General features: G+C 35.8%; 1 protein-coding gene and 1 pseudogene across 1 annotated transcript in view; both read left to right on the plus strand.

Moving 5' to 3' along the window:
• The window catches only part of SGCD (sarcoglycan delta), a 939,939-nt gene that overhangs the window by 465,171 nt on the left and 452,695 nt on the right, over nt 1-22,073 (plus strand). The window lies entirely within an intron of this gene.
• LOC128778492 (U2 spliceosomal RNA) lies at nt 7,979-8,076 on the plus strand (annotated as a pseudogene).

The following is a 22,073-nucleotide window of genomic DNA, read 5'->3' on the forward strand; positions in this document are numbered from 1 at the left end:
GAGAGAGAGAGAGAGAGAGAGAGAGAGAGCGAGAGCGCACGCAAGAGAGAATCCTAAGTAGTTTCCATGCTCAGCACAGAGCCCAACGCTGGGCTTGAGCCCATGGCTCCCTACAATCATGACCTGAGCCAAAATCCAGAGTTAGACGCTCAACCAACTGAGCCACCCAGGTGCCCCTAAAATGCTTTCTTGATTCTAATTACACTATCAGTTTTTACCTTCTACATTTAAGCTTTGGCACTTCTGTAGGGAATATCTAAATCTACATCAAAATTAGATTATTGCTGAGCTTTCCAAATCTTTTCCCAAATTATTTCAATATCAATTGCATATAGACTCTTGATTATAATGTACCATAGGTGTTTTAAAACTGTGGAATAAAGAGGCTACCATTTCCTAAAATTATAGGTAGAAACCAGAGGTAGAGGGGAAATTTTTGTCTGTTGATCCATCTGCATTTGTTGCACTTATCACTCTAGCAACTGGTCATTTTGACAGTTGTCTTCTGTCATTGAGAAAAATAAAAAAGTTAAGAAAAGTGGTCACTGTGTTTCTTTTCTATCAATTTATTCATTAAAGCATTTTTGAGACCCTCCATAAAAACATGATTTTAGATAATAAAAAGTTAGCTATAAAACTCAACATTATTAATAAGCATGAAATTCAACTTGAGAGACATAAAATACATGGGAAGAGTTGTGAGCATAAATTATAAAAATGCCGTTTATAACTTACTGTTTAAAGGAATACGTAGAATAGGTGGAATTAGGGCCTCCTGGGTGGCTCAGTTGGTTAAGTGTCTGACTTCAGCTCAGGTCATGTTCTTGTGGCTTGTGGGTTCCAGCCCTGCATTGGGCTCTGTGCTGACAGCTCAGAGCCTGGACCCTGCTTTGGATTCTGTGTCTCCTTCTCTCTCTGCCCCTCGCCCACTCGTGCTCTGTCTCTCCCTGTAAAAAGTAAATAAAACATTAAAAAGAAAAAAGAAGAGGTGGAATTAATCCAAGAAGACTTCTTACATGAGAACACCTTTAATACAAGACTTGTTATGCAGAACTTGAAGTGAGTCTGTCTGCTTCTCACTACAAACTAAGGCTCCATTTTTTTCTCTCCTCGAGAGTTTGGTTATACAGTGATCCAGTAGAAAGCAAATGCAATCAACTTTACATCTATTCTAGATTTTAGATATTATATATTGATAAATAATCAATATATGGTCATTTGTATCAAATGAGTCTGAAACTCTCCTGATTCCCTGTAGCTCTTCTGCCTTTTGGAGTTGACTCACATAGCCTTCATTTTAAGTAGTTCTTAGTTATGATTAGAAGCACTTATATTTCAGCACATTGGAGAGCTACCAGTGGATGTGGGTTGTGTAGTTCAATCCATTGGCTGTGTAGTTTAACCCATTAGCTATTCAAAGGATTTGGGACAATCTGGCTTCAATGAAAATGTTGACTGGACTTCTTGAAGGACAGTTTCTTGTGACTCTCCACACCTAACAACTGTAGATGTGCCTTAAAATATTTAACAATTTCTCTACTGATAAATACCATTTCATTGTTGCTGCTTTTAGAATTATATCTCCACTAGTCATGTTTTGTATATATATATTCTTCTGCCATATTTCTTTTACTTCTGTAAAATTAAACTCTTAAATTTGAAATACTAGATTAGTTTGTTTATGGAAGTATCTCTATAAAGCTAAGGCAATACTTATTTTATTCCCAGCTGTCTCTTATGCCACCACCCATAAGGTGCTACATTATACCTAGCACTTTCAAAATGAAGTATGAGCTTTTTCAAGAGTAGAGACATGCACTTGATGCAGTTTTGTAACTTGTATTCTGTCATGATAGTCTCGGGCTCTTAAACACATTTGTCATAGGGACAAGGTAAATATATTTGGAGAAATTCCAGAAAAAAAGAATACTTTAATGATGTGAGTTCTGGAGAAAAAAATTAAAGCAAGTATAATCATAGGAATGTAATATTTTAATATTAAGACCACAAGAGTATTAACATGATTGAAAACAGAATGCATGTTGTTTTAAACAATAGCATCTCTGAAAATGGCATGGCATTATAAATATACTTATGTGAAGTGTATTGATGTCAGGCTTAATTTATGCAGTCATGAAGAAAAATTTAATTTGATTTTTAATAGTATAGTGAAATATTTTGGTTTTAAAGATTACCTAAAAATAAAATCCTAATCTTCTAAAAGAGTATAATATTACCACACATTCACAGACCAGCAAGAAGAAATACTAGCCATGAGTTTTCTAAGCTAACCATTAACTCTTTTTTTTTCCCCTTTGGCTTTTCTTCTTCCGTAGAATTTCTAATACAGGGAATAGGTGTGGGGCAGCCTTAAAATGGATTTTAAATCCCCTTAACTTTAAATATTATTACTTTTGTACAAAAATTAGTTCTGGCTTATCTTTCTTTGCATAGGTAATAGCTAAGAAAGGTTTAACCTACAGTTGCTTGACCTTCTGAACTATGCCAAATTTAACTCCCCCAATTTTTTTTTCAGTGAAGTAAAACATAAATAAATTTAAAAGTGAAGATGTTAATCTTTTGACCAATACATACCAAGTAACAGAGAAAATAACAGCTAATAATGTAAAATAAAAATAAGTATGTATCACCATGGCTTTGGGGGGATTTTTTTTTACTGTTTCTTCATCTTTTTATTTGCTCTATTTGTCATCAAAATAATGGCAAAAATATTACAGTGATTAGCCTAATGAAAGAAAGAAGCTATTAATAGAACTTTTAACATTAATAACAGTGTTATATTTTCTAAAATGTAATATTGTCATTCAAACAACATGAAAGATATTACATACACCACTGTCTGAAGAAGAAAAAGAAAAAAAAGAGACGAGGAGTCAGATTTACTTTAAGGCTGGAACAGAAAGAAAATTGCCATATGTTTGCTAGCACCTGACTCTTGTAAGCTGGCAACAGTTTAATAGAACTTAACCTCATCAGATTTTCAGCCTGCGATGGAATAATGTTATGGCCAACATTTTCTATTTGGCAAAACTTAGTTTATCCAACTACAATTTACTAAATTGGCATTTTGCTGAAATGGCTATTGTTGCCTGAATACTTTTCTAAACTCTTGGTGAAGTTGACCCGAGTCTTGTGTGAAAAGGCCAGAGTCACGAGTTGGTTTGCAGAACTATGACAGTTTTTATTTTGTAGTTTTAAAAACTCTACCAGTGGGTAAAAGAATAGCTTATTCCCTATTCTTTCTGTGTGTACATTCATTCTGCTAATATAAATAAGTGTGTTAGTATATTTATATGGTTTTCATGCTTATGCCTATTAGACCATAAATTTCATTAAAGAAAAGAACTATGTCCTATTTTTTACCAGCTTCATTGAGATATGATTAACATATAACATTGTGTAAGTTTATAGTGTATACACATGTTGATTTAATACACATATATTTTGAAAAGATAACCATCATAGCGTTAGCTAACACCTCAGTCACTTCAAATAATTACCATTTCTTATTGGTTATGAGAAAATTTAAGATGATTTTCTTAGGAACTTTCAAGTATGTAATACAATATTATTAACTATAACCACTATGCTGTATATTAGATCCCCGGATCTTATCCTATTTATAACTGGAAGTTTGTAATCTTTGACCAACATCTCCCCATTTCCCCTACCTCTGTGTGTCTGGTAACCACTATTCTACTCTCTGACTTCAGCTCTTTCAGATTCAATGTATAAGTGACAGGATGCAGTATTTTTCTTTCTCTGACTTATTTCACTTAGCGCAGTGTCCTCAAGTTCCATCCATGTTGTCACAGATGCAATGCTGTCTTTATATTTAAACTACTCACATTTCCATCTTCATTCCACAGGACCTCGCAGAGTGTTTTCCAAGTAGTATATTCACCCATGTCCACTCACTGATACACTTATTCACTGTCTTGTCTTGCCATTATCCTAAAATAGATGCTTGGTCAAAAGAAATGAGATAGCCACAAGGAAGAAATGTACTTCAATCATATAAATGTTTCTGAGTAGAGTCTCTTTCCCTCTTTCACTCTTTTTATCTCTCTATCTGCTTCTCTCCTTACCTCCTTTTCTCTTTTTTTCTTGCTGCCTCTTTTCTCTCTTTTTAAATACTATCTAGTTGAGATTTCCAAAGCTGTAGGTCAAGAGACCTGTGTCTTCCTTTGTGACCAGGTGAAATGTATTGGATCTTTATCTACTTTAATTTCTTCATCTTTGAAGGGCACTCACATCTATTCACCTCTTCCATATATAGGAGCATACATAGTAAGGATAAAATTAGATAAGAGTTGTGAAAGTACTGTAAAAATATTTAAAAAGTTAATTTGGTAAAATTAAAAAGCTAAACACACTGATGATATACATAGACAAGTGAACACATACATAAATGTATGTATGGGTGCATATATATGCAAATTTCTTCAATTGAGAGAGAATTTCCATTCTGGTAGTTGGAATACAAGTTAAACTGAGTTAATGTATCATAAAAGCATTCTGAATCTTATTTTTTTTGCATAATCCCTACACATTAAAAAAAACCATAACACTTCACACATGCTTTAGGATCACCAAGTCTGTTAAAATGAGACCTTGTGATTTGAATAGCTAATCAAATCATTGAGAAGCAGCTGTAACTCTGTAATACTTTATTGAGGTCAAACTAAAAATAGAAGCCAGAGCCTTATTTATGTTGCTATCTCTTAGTGATAGAGCTACAAATACCATTCCTGCCATCTAGACCTTAGTTGATATAATGACAACTAAGGCCAGCCATAAGATTTAGTAATGGTGGAAATAATTGATTATTTTGTCTGCTTCTGTAGTTTTCAAAGTTTTAACCCTATATATGAGAAGTATTTTAGATCAAAACATGCAGAGGTACAATTCACAAAATGCCAAGTTAATTAATGTACATTTTGCTATGGTAACAACGCTGCCAGTTTATTTCATTTTTATCTATTTTTTTTTAATTTCGTTTTTATTTTTATTTATTTATTTTTTTTAATGAAATTTATTATCAGATTGGTTTCCACACAACACCCAGTGCTCATCCCAACAGGTGCCCTCCTCAATACCCATCACCCACCCTCCCCTCCCTCCCACCCCCCATCAACCCTCAGTTTGTTCTTAGTTTTTAAGAGTCTCTTATGTTTTGGCCCCCTCCCTCTCTACCCTTTTTTTTTCTTCCCCTCCCCCATGGTCTTCTGTTAAATTTCTCAGGATCCACATAAGAGTGAAAACATATGGTATCTGTCTTTCTCTCTATGACTTATTTCACTTAGCATAACACTCTCTGGTTTTGTAGCAACGTGGATGGAACTGGAGAGTGTAACACTGCCATTTTAGCACACGATCTTTGTCTTTAAATTCCCAGGGGTAGGATTACCATGTTTGAAATCTTAGGCTGCTTCTATTCTTCTACAGATTTTCAATGAATTCTGGAGACAAAAATATAGGACAAAATAAATATTCACATATTTCTGCCTTCAGTTAAAATCTGGTATCATTTTTATAAGTATTTGAGAATTCACACATACTGGAGCTGTCATGGTAATTCAAGGTTTGGAGAAGAAGGAACATTTCTGGTTTTGTTATTTGCTTTGCAAAGCTCGGCCTTTATGAATACATATTTTTGGAGTTTTGCCACAGAATCTGTACCTTAGATTTCCGATTCATACCTCAGAGTATTAGCTAGATAAGGGAGTTTGTTCCATTTTGATATTGTGCATGTTTGCGTGTGCTTAAATCTTAACATGTCCTGATGTTATTTAATTTACTCGTGTGTCCAATAGAGTCTATCAAGTAGACCAGCTTTTTGTGATTTTTATCACTATAAATCAAAAACTTCAGATACAGGCATGAAGTATGTATTGAAAATAATCAGAAAATAGAATTGTTTCTTAAATTGTTAGTACGTGATAGTACGAATGGTAGACTGGGTATCTAACTGTAGTAATCTCAATAATAATAGGAATTTTATTATGTTTATTAGACTCATTTATTTTTGGAGATTTATCAGCTTATAGGGAAGTACATCCCAAGAGACGATGGTAAAACAAAACCATTATGAAAATATCAACGCTTTCTTCCAAGTTTTTGTGTGTTTTAAGCAAATTACATACAGGATCTACTAATCTTAATAACAAAATTTGTGAATTAAATGGTGTTATTCCCAGATGAAAACAAGTTTCATAGAGATTAAATATCTTGCCCAAGGACCTGCAACTCATGTAGGACAGGGCTGGTACTGAGAGCTCGATCAGACTGATTTTCAGCCTCATTATTTTAACTCCTCTCATTTTCTCAACAAGAATGGTTGGAACAATTGGCAGCTTAGAGAACTGAAGACTTTGAAATGTGTATGAAATGGAATTGTTGTAGGATCTATGATGGTGAAATGGATGAGCTCATTTTTCATGGCTCCATATGGCCTAGTTAGAACCAATGAATAGATGTAAGCATGAAAGTTTCAGTTCTGATACTTTCATTTAAGAAAATGACGAGGCTTCTTCCAGGACGAATGAACTCACTGTCATTGGAAACAACTGTTCTCAGACTGCAGACAAAAGTCAAGTAGAAAAGGTTCTCATGGGAACAAAGGTATTGTTCTAGACGATTTCTAAAGTTCTATCCACTGCTAAGATTCCACATTTTAAGTATTTGCAAGTGTTTATGGGTTGAGACAGAGGAAATATTAACAATTTCTACTTTTTGAGATTCCTACATGTAGAGAATTCACCTTATGCTAGTTACTCTGTTGAATTTGTTAATATTTTCTTTTCAAGGAAGAGAGAGGCAAGTTTTAACAAGTTCTTATACTCAACATCATCTATTGGTTTTTATTCTGTAGGAGGTGAGGTACATTTGATTTTTTTGGTAATAAATAATTTCAGGTAGAAGTTGGTACTTTAAAGAACCCTTGAGTGAAGTAAAATGGTTAGCTTTTGAAATGGGATTCATTCTGGACTTGTTTTTCTGAAATTTTTACAAATCTCACATCTTCTTATGGAGCATAAAAATGGACTGCTCTCCTTTGAATGTTCATTGAAGTTTCAAAGCAAATAACATAATAATGTATTTTTAAAAACATACTAGAGCAGGAAGAAGATAGTTATTTGACTTTTATTTTTTTAAGACCTCAAGTATTTATTTTTTAAATATTTATTCATTTAAATTCAAATTAGTTAGCATATAGTGTAGTATTGGTTTCAGGAGTAGAACCGAGTGATTCAAGACTTACGTAAAATACCCAGTGCTCATCCCAACAAGTGCCCTCCTTAATGCCCATCACTCATTTAGACTGTCCCTCCACTAAACACCCCTCCAGTTTGTTCCTGTATTTAAGAGTCTCTTATGGTTTGCCTCCCTCTCTCTTTTCATATTATTTTTCCTTCCTTTCTACTTTGTTCATCTGTTTTGTTTCTTACATTCTACAAATGAGTGAAATCGCATGATATTTGTCTTGCTCTGACTTGTTTCACTTAGCGTAATACACTCTAGTTCCATCCACGTTGTTGCAAATGGCAAGATTTAATTCTTTTTGATTGCTGAATGATATTCTAGTGTGTGTGTGTGTGTGTGTGTGCGCACACACATCTTCTTTATCCATTCATCAGTCACTGGACAGTTATTTGACTTTTAAAGAGACAGAAGTAGCAAAAACTATACATTATTTGATTGCTTTGAAAATTGTTGGGTGCATCTGCTTAAAATATTTTTTTCTACTTAGTATGAAAAATAAAGCACCATTTAGGTAACCCTTCTTGTCAATCATGTTTTACTTGTATTTTTAGTGGGCGTATTCCATCTTGAAGATTCTGATATGCCTCCCTGGTCAACCTTCACCAGCAACCTCCAATCTTCCCATGTACTATTATGAAGATGTATTGCTGTCAATGTAAATAATAAACTAATTATTATAGCTATGAAATTAATCGCTTCTCGGCCTTTTGGCTAAGATCACGTGTAGTATCTGTTCTTATCAGTTTAAAACTATGAAATTAGTCCTTGTATTTATTTGGAAGAATGTAAAGAGGGAGTAAGTGGTAGGCAATGGGCAGTTTCTTCTTACTTTGAATGTATAAGTTTTATCAGATGAGGCAGGAAGAGTTGATAAAGTTTATGGGAAGTAACTAATTTTGACTCTTTGGACTGAAAGTAATAGCATTCACAATATAGGATTGTGAAAACTCAGGGCCATTTGGATAGATAGCCTCTGAAGAAGTTGAATTTTCTTAGGTGATCAATGGAGATTGTTGCATGGGTGCTGAGAAGGATGGGACTATGTAGAACTAGTTCTATGAGAGATCGATAATATTGTATAAGCAAACAGAGTTACCCTGGTGTTGGTTTAACATAGGAGAACAATACCCAGAATTCCAAAATGAGACTGTTGGGGGAAGTGAGTACGTGGTTTTTGTTTGCTCATGGTTTGAATTGAAAGCTTATAGTGCAGGATTTCATAAATTGGACAAGACTTTGGACCTGTTGATTTTCTAAAGAAATAGTTGATGCAGTGAGGTAGAATCCTGGGAAATAAGTTGGATTTTGTTTGTGCAGACAATGGCTGGAATGCTGTGTTTCCAAGAATGGAGAGCATGGGGCTGACATTAGTGATGCCATGGAAGAGTGAACAGCAGGATGTGGTGACAGATTGAATGCAGAGGGGGAACCTAAATGACATGACTGGCTTGTGGCTAACGTGACAACAAAGCAGCAGGATGTAGATTGTGTGACAGTTGCTTTCTGTCCAAGGACAGCCACAAATGGAACAGTAATCACAACAGGGCATGTCTTTTTAGATAAATCAACATATGTGATAAGGTATGCATCCAATGAAGGGAAAATTAAAATTGGTGCATAAATTAATGAATCCAATTATGATCCATATCTTCTTTCAATTCTGGGTTTTTATAACAAATGTCAACATAGAGAAGTTATGAATTTGTGTTAACATGATAACAGTTCTCTTTTGTTGATTGCTCACTTACTATAAAATAGGCACTGTGCTGTTTCATCTGCATTGGTTTGTTCAGTCTATATATGTACAGTTTTCACCCCCAGTGTATAGATGGCAACACTGAGGTTTAGGAAGGTTAGAGACATGTGTCCAACATTACACAGCCAGTAAATGGTAGGGCCAAGGTTCAATTTTCATCACTCAGACCCAGATCTGTTCTCTTAAAAATTTGGCATTCTATGTCATGATTAACTTTCTGATGGTGACCTACCCCGGAGACAACCATTATTCTTCAATTACCTTTTAAAGTGGACAAAACATGAAGAATAGTGTCCCAGACAAAAGAGGGAGGTATTTGAGCCTAAAAACAAGGATACAAACTATCAGAAGCACAGATAGGTTTTTAGTGTCCCAACATGACCTTATCATCATTATTAATAACAACTACATTCCAATGAGATTTATTTCCAAATTATATTTTAGTCCCAATTGGCTACATTTTCATTTCGTGAAATGGCAGTTTTATAAGAACCAGTAGGTCTTGTTGTAACTAGTCTAACTCAAATTAACCACAGAAATCACTTTGGGGAAAATATTGTTATCAAGCAAAAACCAGACAAAACAAAAAATCTGCACGACTTCACCTCTTGGTAGAAATCCCCTGAGTTATCATTTAAACCAGAAAATAAGAATATAAGGATAAGTTAAATTTTATGTTAGGCTTTTTCACTTTTAGTGAGCAAGTCACTTAACCTCTTTGTTTTATCATTTCTGTGAAATTATCTTAATCATTGACCACTTAATTGATAACTTCCCATGCAAGCCTTTTAAAGCCACTAGAAACCAATCCAGTGCTAGCTAGGTGTCAAAGGTGACAGTTTGCTTTTTTTTTTTTTTTTTTTTTTAACCTTGGTGTTTCACAGTTCAGAGCTTGTTCAACTTTAGTGAAGTTCAACTTTAGTAAAATAACTCTCTCTTGACTGAAAATATTCCTCAGTGGTAAGCAATCTAGCTATCAATCTGCCTTAAAATATTAATTACTTACCACACATAAAAATGTCACACTGTGAAGATTAATAGGGTATTTTCTAAACATATGAGATGACAGAAAAACTCTTATTAGCACAATCTGCCGAAAAGACTATTACTTTTATTATCATTAGAATTACAATCATATATCCCAGTAAATACTAAAGAATGCACACTGCCCTTTGAAAATCTAAACTAGAATATACGGTGCCATGAAATGACATTTTGAGTCTCTCTTAATTTTGTCTTCAGGACCTCTTACTCAGCATTCTATGTGCTTGCTGCTATTGCTAGACCAGAAATCAACAGTTTGTTAAGAGAATGGATGCCAAATTTTCCTATAGTTTCAAAACACAATTTGAGTTTTGATTTTTTCAGTGGTGTCATTTATATTTCTACTGAAATAAAGAGATTGAGAATCAGTATTTACTATAACTGACAGAAGATAATTTTCAATTGAGACACAAAAACAGGGAGAAGAGCACAAATGATAAAAGAAAACTGGAAAGCCAGGAGAGACTCTCTAATCTTTTTACTCAAAAGAGTTTGCCTCAGTCTTTTAATTGATTTTTATTTTTGATTATTTATATTTCAGGTAGTTAACATATGGTGCAACATTGGTTTCAGGAGTAGAATTCAGTGATTCATCACTTACATACAGGACCCAGTGCTCATCATAACAAGTGTTCCAAGTGTTCTCCATAATACCCATCGCCCATGTAACCCATCTGCCACCCACCTCCCTTCATCAACCCTTCATTTGTTCTCTATTGTTAAGAGTCTCTTATGGTTTGTTTCCCTTTCTTCTCTTTTCCCTCTCCTTCCTATATGTTAACGTGTTTTGTTTCTTAAAGTCCACATGAGTGAAATCATATGATAGTTGTCTTTGTCTGATTGACTTATTTCACTAAGCAGAATACATCCTAGATCCATCTATGTCATTGCAAATGGCAAGATTTAATTTTTCTGATAGCTTAGTCATATTCCATTGTTTATATATACCACATCTTCTTTATCCATTCATTAGTCTATGGACATTTGGGCTCTCTCCAAAGTTTGGCTATTGTTCATAATGCTGTACATTGGGGATCATGTACCTCTTTGAATCTGTATTTTTGTGTCCTTTGGGTAAATATCTAATAGTACAATTGCTGGATCGTAGGGTAGTTCTCATTTTTAGTTTCTTGAGGAACCTCCATACTCCAGATTGGCTGCATGAGTTTACATTCCCACCAGCAGTGCAAGAGGGTTCCCCTTTCTCTGCATCTCGCCAACACCTGTTGTTTCTTGTGTTGTTAATTTTAGCCATTCTGATAGATGATATAAGGAAAGTAGAAAGCTAGGAGAGACTCTCTCATCTGTTTACTCAAGAGTTTGCCTAAGTTTTGTGGAAAAGTAACACTTATACCACCTGATTTACCCAGTTGAATGATTTCTACTTTGATAAGGAAAATAAATGGTAAGCTGTTAGGCATTTAGGACACTTATTTGAAATGATTTCAAATACAAGTACTGCAATCAGGGTATAAGCAGCAACATTCACTTGTTTTATCTCCAGTACTTTGCATAGTGATGGGCTTGTAGTATGTGTAGTGTGTAGCTTAGTAAATGTTTAGTGGTCAAGTAAATAGTTGTGTAAGCCCAGCACAGTTACTTATTATCACCTGTATTATCAATACTCGTAATACTCATACAAGGTATTGGGATATATAAATATTTCTTAAAGTATAAATATCAGCTTATGCGTATACATTGCATAAAAGTAATCAGCTGTGTACAATCTGTCCTGAGAAAAACAGAAGTCAAGCTGAATTTGAAGTTTTGAGTGGAAATTATTGAGGATAGACAAGGAAATAAGTAGCTTGGAAGAGGGGTTGTTTCAGTAGGAAAGATACAGGAAAAATTATAGAAAGGAAGGGTAATGAATTTGGTTTGGAACACAATGAGAAGAAGAAGCCACCATGATATCTGAGAAGAAACTAGTAGGTGGTTGCTGATGGTTAGACTTAGCAATAATTGATAGAACTGAGGCCATTTCCTTGGAAATTCTCTTCCATACTTTGTTGAAAGGTGGGTTCTGGGAACCCATTATTAATATCGAATACAAGGTAAACTTGGGAAAGTTTATTGGACTAGAAGATTTACTAACCCAGGATTAGCTTCTCAGATTATCTTGATAATTTGGACTAAGAGTTAGAAACTAGATCCATGAGAAAAGGTACAAGAGCTGTAGATTCACAGAGTTGAGAAGAAGGTTAGTACCACGGTAACCCAAATTGCTGGCTTAAGTTTGTTTGGTGAGAGCAGGAATTGTGTACCATTCAGACATGCCAATCAGGAGGAAGCAAGGATTGCTTTAGAACTTGACTGTTTTACTATTCCCCATTCCAGGTCTCATAGATCACCATCAACCTCCTGTGTTGGGCTTCTGAGGTATCCTTGTCTTTTCTTGACAGCTTAAGGTATAGCTTCAGTAATGAACTTCAGAGGCACTATTGGGAGCTTTAGGAATGCCCCTCAGAGGCAATGCCAGTAGCCATTAGAGCATAAGATTGGGCAACAGAAAAAGTCAGTCCCCTAATCTTGGCTAATAAGAAGAGTGAGTATTTCAAACAGTTCTACCAAGAAAAATGAAAACCAAGAGGAGAGCCAACATTAGTCTACATTTAAAGTTAGTAGAATGTACCCAGAAATTTTCTTTAAAACCTCCATAAGCCTCCATTTAAAATCCTCAGCTTTGCCACCATTAACTTAAGTATTCATGATTTTTTAAGATCACTAACAACAGATTAGAACTGTCTTAGATGAAACAACAATCCAATGAGTGAAACCCGTTAGCATCTTAAGTATCTCTGCTTAAGCACCTCAAATACCTGTTTCTAAAAACAATTTCACCCTCAGTTTCAACTGTTGGACAGATGCCTAAAATTGAAGCAGAAACCCATCTCTATGTGTTTACCCATGGATTCTTGTTCTACTTCTTTCGAGGTCACTATTTAACAACCCATCTGATACTGGTGAGTCTTTCACATTCCATCTGAGGATTTAACATTAGTAACTCTGCTTCTCTGAGAAACGAATGGCAACAAACTGTTTCTTTAACTTATACAAGCTGTGTTGTGACTGACATATACAGCATGTATCATTAGGTCTCTACATATTCCAAACCTGGGATGATTTGGCAGACTCTGAAAGCCTAATGGAATCGTAGCTCCTTCTGAGTATATTAGCATGCCTATTAGTATCTCCTATAATAAATATGCCACGTTTTATTTTAGGCAGTTCTGGGACTTTGTATTGCCTTTATTCGCACTTCACTCCATGTATATTTATTGAGTAATATTGTCTGGGGCTCTTCCTGTACATTTCCCTAGATCCCCAGTGTTTTCTCTCCTATTAAAAGGACCATTTATCCCATCAGAAAAATATAAAGACAAAGATACAGGAATTGTCTCTTTACACAAAATAAAGGCCTTTTAACTCATCTCTGATGTATCATAGCTGGAGATGAAGAACTGGTATGGGATTGCCTGAAAGGACTTCTTTGATGCATTGTTTTCCCTCTTTGGAGGATCATAGGAATATCCTCCTGACAACAGGAAACCAGAGAAAGCTTGATCAATTACAATTTATTTTGCCTATCCTAATGGAAGCATGGAAAAATTTGTGGCCAAATATAAAAATAGCCCATAGGAAAAATGAATATAGGCTATATCCATTGTCTATGTAAAATGCTAAGATTTGCTCTCCAGATTTTATTCAGAGAAGGGCAGTTATTTGTGCAATGCCTTTGTAATAAAGTATCATAAAACAGAGTAATAAATGTTACATTTGAAAGCTCCTATAACTTCCAGTAATTAAACAGCATAATGGGAATGCTCCAACCATAACTTGACTGTCAGTTATTCTGTGTATGGATTTCCACTTACTTCAGGTGCCACTGTTGATGAGCAAGGGTGTGTTCAAGAGACAAACATTAAAAAGCTACGGTATTTAATACTAGTGAAGGGAAAAAGAAAGTTTAGAAAGCGTTTACAGGTGCTTCAGATAATTTATTCAACTTAAATCAAGTCAGAGCATTGATAGATGCAAGAAATTGAGAGGAATGGAAATTGGAAACAATAATTTTAGAGTGTCAACATTTATGTGCACCTAAAAGGAACATGTGTCTGTGTTTTGGTTCAGTCAGATAATAACACATTACCCTGATTCAAAGGAGTTTAGAAGTAGTTGCTTAAGTTTCCAAAGGCAAGTGTGTTTGTTCGACCAGAAATATTGGCAAAAAATTGTGAAACTGTGCCATTTTGCATTCCTGACAGCAATGTGTGAGTGTTCCTATTGCCCCATATCCTTCCCAGCATTTGGTGTCCTCAATGTTTTGGATTTTAGCCATTCTAATAAATGTTCCATGGCATCTCATTGCTGTTTCAGTTTGCAGTTCTCTAATGACATATGATGCTGAGTGTCTTTTCATATGATTATTTACTATTTGCAGGTCTTCTTTAGTGAGCTCGATGTACATGTTTTTTGCCCAGTTTTTACTTGGTTTGTCCATTTTCCTTCTATACATATAGTACTATTATTTATATTACATATAAATATTATATTCATTTACTTTCCATATGAGATATGTCATATTGATACATGTGTGTCTTATTATATATGATATAAATATTACATCTATATACTTGCAAATTTGTGTATTTGTAAACATAAATTCATATATGTACTTCACATATAACATTATATTAGTTTTAGGTGTGTAGAAGATAGTGATTCAATATTTGTATATGTCATGAAATGATCACAGTAAGTCTAGTTAACACATGCTACCTCACATAGTTAGAAAAATCTTTCTTGGGGCGCCTGGGTGGCTCAGTCGGTTAAGCGTCTGACTTCAGCTCAGGTTGCGATCTCGCGGTCCGTGAGTTCAAGCCCCGCGTCGGGCTCTGGGCTGATGGCTCAGAGCCTGGAGCCTGCTTCCAATTCTGTGTCTCCCTGTCTTTCTGCCCCTCCCCCGTTCATGCTCTGTCTTTCTCTGTCTCAAAAATAAATAAACGTTAAAAAAAATTAAAAACAAAGAAAGAAAAATCTTTCTTGTGATGAGAACTTTCAACATCTATCTTAGCAACTTTAAAATATGTAATACAATATTAATATAATTGGCTTGTCTGTTTTCTTTTTATTCTAAGATTTTTTTAAATGTTTATTTATTTTTGAGAAAGAAAGAGAGAGACAGAGTGTGAGGAGGAGGAGTAGAGAGAGAGGGAGACACAGAATCGGAAGCAGGCTCTGGGCTCCAACTTGTCAGCACAGAGCCCAACATGGGGCTTGAACTCACAAACCATGAGATCATGACCTGAGCCAAAGTTGGATGCTTAACCGACGGAGCCACCCAGGTGCCCCGGCTCGTCTGTTTTCTTGTTGAGTTTTAAGAGTTATTTGTGTATGTTGGAGTCCACTATTTTATGAAGCAGGTGTTGTGCAAATATTTTCTCTGAGACTGTGGCTTGTCTTTTTATTCTCTTAACCCACATTTTTATAATAAAATTTAAATTTAAATTCTAAACCAGGAGCTTAAATTAATATCCTAGATTAAAGCAGAATCATAGATGGGAGGCATGAGCCCAACCCAGTAGTGTCCCACCCCACCTCCCCCATGGGGGTATCATTACAACTTTGCACTGTGCTACACAGCTTGAAAATAATAATAATAATACTGTTGTAACACTTAATGAGGACAATATTTGAAGAGAATTCATTTTGATAGCTAGAAGTACTTTCTGGAATTTTAAGCCTTGGCATAAGGAAGAACTTTTAAATTGTCAGAATAATCCAAAAAGGGAATGGTACTTATGGATAGCAGATAGATAAGCCAAATTTAGCAAATACAATTCAGGCCACTCAATTACATTAGAATTTCAAAGGTACAACATATATCTACATATATATTAGAATAGCTGTGGCCCATGGAATATTTGGATCATCTTTATACAAAACCATAGTCATTAGTTGTTTGAAATTCCAGCTTAACAGCCTCCTGTATTATTTGGCAATCCTAGCACTAGATACTTTTTAGTCCTAAGCATGTGCAGAGTCGAGTGTCCATTGAATAGAAATCTTGTTGAGTTCCAGGATTCAAAGGAGTGCTTTCAAGGATCTTCCAAGTGATTAGGACTACTTCTATTCTTACATCTACAACTTCTCTTGAAGAATCTGACCTAATATAAATTCTTTCAAAAAAACAGTCATAGTTTAAGTGTCCCTATCAATGAGCATCTTCATTTAATCTAAAAGACTGATATATTAATTTGTGGGGGGGGGGGGATTTTCAGTAATAATTTCTGGTATTTGGTATTATCAAAAAAAAAAAAAGATGACTGAACATGTGATTTAGGGGTAAGAAAACAATGATTTAGGTGTAAGAAAACTTTCCTCAGATCTGAAGTGTGATACATTTATAGAGTGTCTCCAGCGTCAGTTACCAATTTTTGTACTAATACTTGATTTTGCTTTATAAAAACATCCTATCTGTGCTTTTGGTTCATGAGGTTAATATGAACATGGCACTCAGGTCTGGCTGCCACAATCACAGATTTGATTCTATTTGCTTCAGTGATTGGCTCATAGATGAGAATATGGTCAATCAGTGACCATTTGTAGACTCTTGCTAGATTACTTTAACTCCTACATCTCTGCTGGGTTTAGACCTGGGCAAATGTTATTATAGCGCTTCTGGAAGCCACAGTGCTACCACGTGGGATCTGAGTATAATGCCTTTTGGAGAGGAACAAAGCCAAGAGATGGACGAACCAGGTGGGGTTATCATAGTCTGGTCCCTTCGGTCACCACCTATACTTGATCTTTCTCTCACTTCCACAAGAGTTCTGATATAAGAACAGGTGGGTATATTTTACCAGTGGATAACTCATATCTGATAATGGAGATTTATGGATCTGACTAGATTTTTCTATAATACCAGCGAGAACTGTTTATAAACCAAAGTCTCTACCTTGACAACACATAGCCTTTCCCCTCCCTAGCCCTCTCTGGTAGGTTTTACATAGAGAAAACATTGAATGACATAGAGGAACTATCACTGGCAGTGACTGAAGCATACAGTTTGGAAAAAGAACATGGGGCCACTACTGCAAATCAAATTGAGATGACTGTGCATATGGCCTAGTTGACCTGGGCTTGATAATGTCACTTGGTGCACAGCTTTTATTCTCTGGCAGAAGATCAATCATGTTGTACCATGTAACTCTTGGATGACTTATATCAGATTAAAAAAAAAAAAAAACACAACAAAAACAAAAATGAGCCAGCAAGAGAACATGGTTATCCATATCTTAAAATGTATTTGACTCTTTGGCTTGTTATCTCTATAAGCTACTTTGTGATAGGGAAGTAAGGAAATGGGACTAGAGAAATACAGCCATGTGTAAATATGTAATTGCTGAGCACAAATGTAGCTCAGAGCTTTGTCAAAGGTAGATTTCTTCTATTGATTATGAATTAACTTTACTTCTTAATGAAAGAAACAACTCTTCTCTCCTCTACAGATAATTTAGGTTAGAGTGCAACAGTCTGTCCTCTGCTGGAAACCAATGTAATTAAATAATTCAGTCTTAAGGATTTTGATGACCATGAATTTATTATGTAAAAGTTCATTAGAAAGCTGGAGGTTCTTCAGATAACATGATTATAAATTAGATACTGTTTTGTGTGAGGTATTTTATTTTCCTGAATGCTTCATAAATCAGAGAGTTCAATGGTCTCTCCTCTATTTCTTCTATTAGGGAAATTAGGAAATCTGGAGAGGAAGAGAGAGGTTTTCATTAAATCAGTCTATTCTATCTCACCTTCTCATCAAATGTGTCTTGAAGTAAACACACAATTTGGTGCATAAGGCAGAAACATGGTGTGAAATGTTTCTCTCTTGTGGAAAAAAAAAAAAAGACATGCTTGTTGACACGATAATACACCCAACCCCCTTCTTGGAAGAAAGTTCATTTTAGAAAATGATTATAAAAGATTATAAAGGAGCAAATGTTGACTGATACTATCTTTAAAATATGTCCTTCCTATGCTCTCTGCCCCTACCCAGAAATTTGCAGATCACTAATTGATTAAAATATGAGTAATATTTTCTTCCCCATGATGTACTGGGAAATCAGGCAAGATCAGTGTGTGTCCTATTATACACTGCAGGCAAACCTCATTTAGTTTGTTGTATTACTCCTTTGGGTTTAGTGCAAGGACAGTCATTTCTGCTCTAGTGAGTTCTTAGCCTCCAGTAGTTAACTTTGGCACCACCTGAAGTTAATGATACCAGTGGATCATTTTAGCCATACAACTTGATTATCAGTGTATGTTGCTAAGTGTATATTCATTTTGAGGGCTCCCCCTCCCAATACAAAAAAAAAAAGGTTATAACCAGAAATACAATGAATGCACTTATGAGCCAATTTAAAAAAAAAAAACCATTTTTTAGTAAAATGTAAACATTTTATCTCTAAAGGGAGAACCTGCACTGACAAATGTCTGATGTATGGGCACACTGAGAAAGTTAACAGAAGTAGCTACTGAAGTCACTCAGCCTCTTCTCACGGTTGTCCTGGCACCTTGACTAGCGGTCCTTTAAACTAGAAGGACCACAAAATGTGTAAAACGAACTACAGCTCTTTTGAAAAGAAGGGGGAATTCTGTTAATAACTACAGTAGAGCAACTGGCATAAACTAGAATGGAGGTGGCAAAACAGGATCTGTGCTCACCTTAATTGTAACGCTTTTAAAGATAGTTGTTAAATTCAGTACTCATTCTGTAAATATTTAGTGAGCACCTAACACGTGCCAGATGCCGGAGATACATGGTACAAAAGAGCAGCTCCTGCCTCTGGGAGATTACAGTCAGGTGGGGAAGTTGGGAACCGGTAAAGTTCCCACTAGTAGAAGGAAATGTTCATGGAGAAGAAGAGGAATGATTTTACGTGCTCATTATTTTCCTTGCGATGCTATGTTTTTGTCGGTTTTATTTGGTGAAAGAATACAACCTGTAGCCTTCTGTAGTAGAGAGTCCTAGAACCTAGATTCTCCACTGGATGAGGGATCCATCTCCCAGGCATGTCAGCAGCTTAGGCTCGAAACTGCCCCGCTGTCTGTACCCACATGAGGCTGGGCCCTGTGGTTCCGGCTCCCTTTGGATCAGGCCAAGGCCAGACTTCATGTGACATTGCCCCTTATCACTACAGAGTGTTTGAGATGTGGCTAGGAACTATATTTTTAACCTTATCTAATACTAATTTAAATTTAAACAGCCACATAGAGATGGTGGTTACCCTGTAGAGCTGCACACTTTTCTAATAAGATGTGCATAGCCATGTTTTTCCACATGCTAAAGTGACCCCCCCATCCCCTTCCCCCTCATCAAGACTATAGAGAGTCAAGAGACCTTATTTAGGCTGGAGCTCAACTATGGTTTGATGGTCCATGTGTTATGATCCCAAAGTATTAGTGTCCTACAATCTACTCTGGAGGGTTATTAATGGGAATTTGGAGTTGCTTCTTTTGCTGTGATAATAGGCTTATGGAAGAATTTCTGATCAGTGATTTCCTAAGTTTTTTTGAGTGAGATGCTGAGGTTTGGTCTGTCAGGAAGGTGACGTTTCTTTTGGGCCAAAGGCATTCCAAATGACAGCCTAGAAGAGTTTTCAACAAAAAAAAAACAAAAAAAAAAAAATGAAAATGTGAGGCCTCTTTGAGGACATCACCCGTTCCTGGAACCATTCCAGCGGAGCATCTTTGATTTGGATCAAAATAAAGGATCAGATTTGGTTAGTGCACTGGAGAACAGTATAGCATAAAATAGTGGATGAGAATTGTTGTGAAAAAGAATCTGATTAGTATGAAGCTAAAAAACAAAAACAAAAACAAAAAATAAATAAACAAACAAAACCCCCCAAATTGCTATCACAGATCTGCTGTGAATGTTGAATGGATACTTGTAAAAACAGATTTGTGTACATTAGAAAAAAAAAGTTTTATGGCCATGTGTATGGAAAATGCTTAGGAAAGAAAACCACTGCGACTAGTTCATGAGTGTGCAGTGTAGTGCGGCCTAGAGACACTGGCTCTGAGTCCACAGGCTTTTTAGCCTGCTTGCTGTGAAGTCTGAAAAAAGTTACTTATCCTTTGAGCCTCAGCTTTCTTGCTGATGAATGGAAACAATTACCTTATCTCCTCCTCTCGTGTGGTCTTGTGAGCTTTGAATGGGGTAACAAAATGCTTTGGTCCTATGCACTGTTAGAGACACAAGCTTCTGTAGTAGTGTATTGGGGGCTCTTTTGTTTGTTCTTTATTTGTGTTCTGTAAGGTTCATTGACCTCAATTTTATTAATGTGGGGTGTTGCGATTTCAAAAGGCTAAAGGTTCCACGCAGGTAACTTTAATAACTGGATGAACCAAGTAAGGTCGTGGGGAACTTGAGAAGCTCACGCAGTCTGGAAGGTGCAGCCCCACATGGCGCCTTTTTGATAAGTTAAAGGCTGACTTTTAATAGATCTGTGGGACAAACAAACTCAATTATTGTCCATATCTAGCCTGCAGGCCACCAGTTTGCAACATGTGCCTCCTTCCAAAAAGGATTTAAAATGAATTATATTCAAAGAGAATATAATAGGGGAGAAAAGCAGAGGAGGGAATCAAAAGAGTAGAATAAGCTGTCTTCTGTTGATCGATAAGAATTTATTAAGCTCTATCAGGTGGATGCTTTGGGAGATGCTAACAAAATAGAAAACATTGTCTTTGACCTAGAGATACATGCAAATGCATGAAGTCTTAGAGAATGAGAAAAAGCCAATATGTAATTAGGTGTGAGATGGGGTCAGATAGACCAGTGCCACACCGAGTATGGTCTGCAGACTGGCACCAGGCTGTGGTGATTGTTACTCATCCCGGATGAGATAAGGGCCGAAATTGAGAGTAAGTGCTTAGAAACTTCCAGACCAATTTGACAGAGGGCTTTTTAGTTCATTTAATATGGTGAAGTATTGAGACTTAGGTTTTATGGACCTTTGTCTTATTTCTTAATTTTCCTTTTCCTTATAATTCATGTTCATTATATTTTACCAAACTATTAATCAGCGGCCAGTTGACACACACACACACACACACACACACACACAAAATGACAACAAATTGTTGATTCTTCACTCTGGGTATGTTTAGAGTCGCTGGTAGATACTCATATTTGTGAAGTTGGAGAAGAAATAATTTGCTCTTAGATGAGAATTGTTGGCTCTAGTTATTTCACTAAATTATTGATTCTGTAAAAACTAATGAAGAAGAGTCACCTTAAAATGGGTTTATGATATTTCACCAAAGTTGTTTCACTGTGAGAGGCAGCATAAGATGACAAATATAAAGTCAATTGTATTTAAGGGAAAACGGAACCAATTACTTAGCAGACCATTGAGAGGTTGAGATCAGCTGAAAGTTGGAAATTTGAAACATTTGAGAAACAGACATTCTTCTCAGTGACCCTGATGAGTTCATAGCTAACTGGCCATTGGAGATGCATCATAAGATCAAAACTTTTTGGGGAGATGGAAAGTGTCCTTAATTATTTATCTAATGGATCAGAAAATCAATTATTCAGAAAGTTGATTTACAGTGATTCAACTTAATTCCAGTATTAGAGAAAGTTTTGTTAAGAAGCTGTGGTAAATAACAATTTTTTGTTTCCTTACCACATTAACATGGAGGGTGACTGACTCATTGTGGGCTTACAGAGAACATGTATTCATAGATTGTGAGATATAGATGGAGGGAGGGAGTAGCTAGGACAAAACCATAGGTCAGCTCCACACTGCTGTCCATTCCAAAGTTTCCTTCTTTAAAAAACTTTCCTAACACTTCCTTCCATTCTTCTCTCTTTTACAGAATCATTTATTCTTACCCCTAAGAATTTAACATTCATCAATTATTAAATTAAGAAATTTCCAGTTTGTCTGTTGAGGAAGCACATTCTCAAATGTGC

This window comes from Panthera pardus, unplaced genomic scaffold (assembly GCF_024362965.1).
Source record: "Panthera pardus isolate Hobbes unplaced genomic scaffold, ASM2436296v1 HiC_scaffold_2, whole genome shotgun sequence".
Taxonomy (NCBI): Eukaryota; Metazoa; Chordata; class Mammalia; order Carnivora; family Felidae; genus Panthera; species Panthera pardus.